At 26.1% G+C, this 7,363-nt stretch overlaps 1 non-coding gene across 1 annotated transcript; it reads left to right on the forward strand.

The window, feature by feature from the left end:
• The first annotated feature begins 7,000 nt into the window (after positions 1 to 7,000).
• LOC124923159 lies at positions 7,001 to 7,090 on the forward strand. The gene has a single exon (XR_007098169.1). It is a non-coding gene; the product is annotated as a small nucleolar RNA Z101 (small nucleolar RNA).
• The last annotated feature ends 273 nt before the right edge of the window (positions 7,091 to 7,363 follow it).

The raw sequence follows: 7,363 nt of genomic DNA on the forward strand, positions 1-7,363 counted from the left end.
AAATTAGAATATTTAATCAAATAAATATTCACCGTATCAAATGATTTCTACAAAAGAAATCATAATGTTTCAAGCATCTTTGAGCAAAGTCGCTTAAACCTTTATTTCCGGTTGCACGTTTGTATCCCGTTATATCGGCACGTTTGCCATATTATTCTCAAATCAAACAAGACTTTGCTTTAATTATTTAATTTCAAAATTATCAAATTAAGTAAGTCTTAATGATGCAATTGAACAATGTATATCAAATTTATTATATTAAACCAAAATTAATATACCATATATATGATATTATATATTATTGCTTCTTTCATTTTAGTCACCACGATGACAAAACAACTATAATATATATAGAAACGTAATCAAATAAATAATATGTCATATATTATTAAACAAATATATATACAATTTCATTTATCATTAAAAATACGTTTAAAAAATACATGATAATTAATTAGAATATTAATTATTACACTTAATTAGAATGTCAACCATTTATCTTTAATCAAATGGAAAACTAACTAATTATATAAATAAGTATTCATGTCATCAATTATTTGTTTCTTAATTAATTATATGACATTTAACATTCTATAACAAATCTTTGTCAATCAAAGAACACATGATTTGTGAACAATTTCAAAATTATCTATTAAAATAAAAATAGATAGAAAATAAATCTTAATTTATATATATATAAAGTTCTAGATAATCATACTTATTATGAATAACATGAATCATCATATTATTAGCTAATATGCATGATTTATATTAATAATCAATTAGCACATAATCAAATTAAATATAACTACAAATATATTTCATATCTTAATCGAAACACTTACATTGCCATGTTTTGAACAATAATCGACATGAAACGACTATGCATGCTCAAAATAAATCTGAGTAGATTGTTCTCACCAAGACAATTTTTGCGAAGACAATTTCGACTAACACAGTCGTGTCTCTTTAAATGCATGATTAGAATAAGTTCTAAAACAAATAACTTATTTAATCTCATTATACATATGACCTTCATTTTCTATCATTATGAATCACATAATTTCTATAGTGCCCCATTTCATTTCATTTAATAATCTTTACACAATAAATTATAATGATTCTAACATCCATGGTTAAAATCATTTTAAAAAATCAAATTTCCATATAAGACATTGTTATGGACACTCATTCATCTCATAATTTCTACATAAGAAATTGGAATGGTTTCAACATCAATGACTTAAGTAATTTTAACTAATCAGATTTCTACAAAGAAATCATTGATAATTCCATTCATCTCATAATTTTTACACTAGAAATTGGAATGGTTTCAACGTAAATGACTAATGTCATTTTATCACATCCGATTTCTACAAAAGAAATCAAAGTAAATGACTAATGTCATTTTATCATATCCGATTTCTACAAAAGAAATCAACGTAAATGACTATTGTCATTTTATCAAGTCAGATTTCTACAAAAAAAAAATCATCTCATCAGCCGAATTCGAATAGGGGACCTCCCTTCCATCACGGACCATTGCATCTGAACTTTGAACAACTACGCCAATGCGCCATTTCATTGTTGTACTTTTTTTATGACCTTTTGTCTTCTTTCTAGAAACAACTTATACTTCATATTTGACTAGACACTGTCAACAAATGAATATATATATATTTAAAACGATAAGTTATTACGATAATAAAATATAATATATAAAACAGTGAATAAATAAAGATATCATCTCTCTTTATTTATTAAATCATCCTACCATATTTTTATTAATTATATTGCTTAATTAAAAAGAAAGTATATATTATAATTAATTATTTTAAAACTGAAACCATATGTTTCAATTATAATTAATTTTAACACCATAAATTTTATAAAAATTGAAAGCTAACATATTAGTTACTTTCTTATTTTCATTCATTATTATTAATAATTTTAATAACCAAACAAATCTTCAAAATAAAACTAGAACAAATTAAATTAATTATGTTCTAATTTATTTTATATATCATTTATATAACGAATATAATATTTGAGAAAAAATTTATATCAAAATATATTAGCTTATAAAATTAAGCTTTAACAACATAAGAACATATGTGTTAATAATCAACATATTAATATACAATAAAGACTTATCTTTATTTGTTGATTTTTTTCTTAAGATTAATCATTTTCATTTTTCGAAATGAGCATCATCTCTTTCGCAACACCGCGACTCGTATTTCTGAAATATGAAAGACAAAAAAAATTATTCGATAGCGCAAACTCTTTATTAGCTTAGCACAAAGAAACTGTTTTAAGATTGTTAGATATCTTGTTTTTAAATAAATTAAAGAAATATATATAAAATAATGTTACAAATAAATTAAATAAATACAATATTACAAGAACGAAATCACCGATTGAGATGTTGATTCGAGGCATGTGTTAGACACATTTCCTTAAAACAGTTCCATCGTCTCCCGTTTGTGCTGGAGCTTATCGTAGATGGCTGTCTCCCAGGGTACAACGAATCCAGTAGTGATTCTGCACTGAAATCACTACTCGTCGAACTTGATCAGTGTACCTGAACTATCACGGGAAATATCGAGCGAAGAACTTGAAGAACACTCACAAAATGAGAAGAGGGCTTTTGGAATTTCTAGAGTGAGAAAAATTAAGGATGAAGTGTTATGTAAAATGAATAATGAATGGGTATATATTGCTGAGAATTAAACTTTCAAATAAAACCATCTAAACGTTTATTAGCAATAAATATTGCTCATTCATTTGTTAATTAATCCATAACTAATTAACATCAGCCTATACGTTGATTTGCAGAAATGCAATGTTAGACATTCAATGCTAGCTAATTGAAGAGTCCATACGTTAGCCAATATGCCAATTAAAACTAAATGTTTATCCTAACATAATGCTTTAACTTTCTAATTAGGCATTAAATATTAATTAAACAATTAATATTTAATTATAATTTGGATTAAATTCACAGTTAATTCACGTTTGAATTTGTATGAATTTTATTTGATTTTATTTATTTACAATCTTATTTCATTAATGGAATTAGCTTAATTCCAACACATGTCAAAGACAAGGAAGCAAAGCGACAAAGACTTAGATTTCCTTTAATGCTTTTAAAATTTAACTTTGATGTTGAGGGGTGTATGCGTTTGTGATTGTTTTTGATTTATCCAAACACTTAAATAAAATGTAACTTATTTTAATACACTCAATATTTTTATGAATGAAAAATGACTGTTTATTCTACGTTTAGGACATACATGTATATGAGTAACATGTACTACTCTTTCGTTTACTCTTTAAACCATCTCGCCCTCTTTCGACGAATCTATTCACCATAGAAGCGTACTACATAATTGAGGAGACATCCAATAAACATTTAAGCATAGTACAACTCTAAATCCAATATCCTTTGTAACGTTCTTTCTATTCTTCGTTGACAAGCAAACGAACTTCACGTAGCTCATAATTCATGACTCTTCGTAGAATTCCTTCTATCCATCGACGGAATCCACAATTCTTCTTAGAATTCTTTCGATTTCTTGTCGACCAACACACAAATATTGGATCCACGACTTATTATAAAGCCTTACTGTTACTCTTCTACGGAAGCACAGTCATCATTCAACTTTGAATTCAAGATTCTTTATCCTTTATATCCCCCTCAACGAATACACGTGCTTCACTCAACACGAAATTCATGACTCTTCGTGAAAATATTTCTATCCTCCATTAACAAACGCACGCGCGTCACTAACTTAGGGATCACGTCTCTTTTCAAGGATCCTTTTATCCTTCGTTATTGAAAACACGCACGTCACTAACTTAGAGCTCACATCTCTTTTTAGAGATCTTTTATCCTTTGTCTATGAACGTGCGAATACCATTCACTTTAGAATCTACGACGATGTTGTTACTTTTTCATTTCCTCCATATTTAGATATTGTGTGCTTGTGTCATGCCTTCAAAATCATCTTTAAATAATAAAATATATTGATATTGAAAGAGAGAAATATGTCAAATAATTTTATAATTAAAATGTAAATAATATGATAGAGATTACAAAATATTAAATATGATATTGTAATACGAAATTTAATAGACTTGAATCACCGGCTAAACATAATCTACACCAAAAGGGGCTATCCCTTAGTGAGAATGAATTTAATTTGATTTAAAAACGAAATAAATTTATTAGTCAAAATAAGTTATAATCAAAATCTAAGAAACACAACCTAGTTGAAATCTTAAGCGATCAATAATTTTAAATTAGTTATGAAGATGGTTTAAATTCGGCAATAAAATAATAATTATTCATATTTGGAGTTATATTCTTAATTTTGTACCATTTGAAATACTAACTATTTCAAATAAAAATAAATGTATAAGAAAAACTTTCAAACAAAAATACATGTATAGAAAGCAATTTCAAACAAATTATGTTTATGAACATATTTAAAACTCAGTTTTATGTATAGGGAACACTATACTTATTATCTCTTAACTAAAATTAGGTCGATAAAATTGGTTTGAGTTGAGTTTTAAGTGGATGAAATAAATTGTTTGTATAAATTTCAAATATAATTGAAGGGTATTAACAAATCAATATCTTGAATATGTCATTTTAAAAAATTTAGCAAGTTAAATTTAAAAAATCAAATAATTATTTAATACAATTAAAAATTTTAAAACAGTGTTGGTCTATGAGAGCAAAATATAATATTTAAGTTCCATAAAAATATATTAAATTAAAATAAGAGACTATAGAGCTGTAGAGGTCGTGTTCATCTAAGTTAAGGGAAAAAAAACAGAATGAAGTCATTTATAAAGGAAAACATTAGTAGCTTGTAAGGCCAATTTGTAAATTGGATTTTGTAAGAGTAATGTTCAAAAAGTTATTGATGTTTATATGTGTAAACTAAAATTTCATTAAAAAATATTAGTTTATTCAGAACATTTTTTTATGTAAAATTTATCTTTTAAATTATCCAAATTTATAGTATTGTGATTTCCAATCCTAATCAAGAATCATAAAAGGAGTGTTTCTTATTGCAGGGTGCAATAACAAACAATATTGTAAAAACTTAAATTTGGCAAAACAATAACAACATCAAACAAAATTTCTATAAATTTAAAACTTTTTTGAATAAGTTTTCTAAACCCATGTAACAAGATAATGTATCTAACTATCAATTATATTATTATGTAGAAAGGTTTATACTTTGTTTTTAAAAAATAATCCATTTAATAAAAAAAAACACTTATAAGTACAACAACAAAAATATACATATAAAAAAAAGTTTAAAAAGCAAAAATAAATTAAGAAACATACTACAATTAATTAGTTTAAAGGTTTCAAGGAAAACAATAATGTCTTTACATAAATTCATAAGTTTTCGAATCTCATGTCGGAAGACATTGTAAATAATTCTTAAAAACATACTTTCATTGTTAAATGTTCTCCGATTTATTTTCAACTAGATAATACATTAAAAAAATTATAGGGATATAGATCTATCCCAATAACTTATAGGGATATAAGGTTTTTTTTAGTCATTCCTCCCTATACCTATCCCAATAACTAATGATAGTTTTCAATCTAACTTATTAGATTCCGGTAAAATTACATAATATATTTGCGATATTGTGACAATGTACATAATGTACAAGCATATGAGAATCGTATATAATCTCCTTGTAGGACATTCGACGATCGCTCAGATAATTTATAGATAATTTATTGTTATTTGTATATTTTTTATATTTAAAAAATAATCCTAATAAATAAATAAATAAACAGTAAAAAAAATTAATAAAAAAATTATCAAAAATTTAAATATCAAATAAAGTTTAATTTATTTTATTCAACATTTTTTTTTACTAAATGTCAAATCAATATTTTAATTTTATTTTTGGTAATTATGATTGTTAAATTATAAGTAAACATTTAATGATAATTATATTAAAAAAACAAATCAGGCCTATCCTAATAACTCAAATATAAATAATAAAAAAAAATCAAAAAGAAGATAATTGAATAAAATATTCTCTAAATATTTAAATAATAAATATATTCATCTAAAAAATAATCCTCATTTCATCCTTGAGACTCGCACCATTAATTAAACATGACTACTTCGCCACCACCACCATCCTCCTCCTCTTCCTAGCCCTCTTCTCCGCCTCCCTCAGCCTCATGATGGCGGACATGTCAATCATGGAGTATGATAACAATCACCAATCAAAATCCAGAACCGATGAAGAAATGATGAATATTTTGTTGTGAATTTGTGATATGATTGTAGTTTTTGGATGGATTATAGTTTTTGGATGGATTGTAGTTTGTGGATGATTATTGTTTTGAATTAATGATTGTATTTTTGGGTTTTTGGTTATTGATGATTGTAGTTTTTGGTTTTAGATTATTGGTTATTAATGATTGAGGTTTTAAATAGGTAAAAATTTGTAAAAAAAAAAAAAAACTATTAGGGTTTAGTAACGGTTAAATAATTACAAAAACCGTTAATAAAAATATAACGGTAACGGTTTAAGAAATAAAAAACCGTCACAAAACAACATGAGCATCTGTAACGGTTTTCGAAAACCGTTACAGATAAAATCAGACTTTAGTAACGGCTTTTAGCCGGCTAAAACCGTTACTGTTGTTCCATTACTATCTGTAACGGTTTTATAAAACCGTTACAGATACTCGTGTTGTTTCTGTGACGGTTTTTACACGGCTAGAACCGTTACTGTTATTCAATGACTATCAGTAACGGCTTTCGAACGCCGTTACTGATACCTCTGAAGTTTCTGTAACGTAATTTTTTGTAACGATTGGTAACGGTTTTATGTGCCGTTACAAATAAGTTTCAGTAACGGCGTTCGATGCTTTTAGTAACGTTTTTAGCCTTTACTAATACCTTTTTCTACTAGTGTGGAATTTTGTAATTTAGGTGCGATTCACTGGCAAATGAAGAATCTTATTATCAAATGGGTAATTTGCGACTGATTTTCATTGATGTTAAATCACCTTGGAGAACTGATGCCATTTTTAATTCTCTGGTTATAGTGTAATTTGCTTTGCAGGTTTAGCTTTTTGATAAAGTAAAGAATTTTAGGTTATGGGTGGTGATGAGAACTTCAGACAGGTTCTGATATAGAGACTTGATTCCAGTTCAAGTATTCCCCTCTAATAACGAGTGATTATTCTATGTATGTATTCAAAATATCTGGAAAGAAGTTGCAACAACATATAAAAATTAAAAATAAAGTTATTTTATATTTCTAAATTACTATACATTAACTTAAATGAATAAACTTCCTC

Source organism: Impatiens glandulifera, chromosome 1 (genome assembly GCF_907164915.1).
Source record: "Impatiens glandulifera chromosome 1, dImpGla2.1, whole genome shotgun sequence".
NCBI classification, from domain to species: domain Eukaryota; kingdom Viridiplantae; phylum Streptophyta; class Magnoliopsida; order Ericales; family Balsaminaceae; genus Impatiens; species Impatiens glandulifera.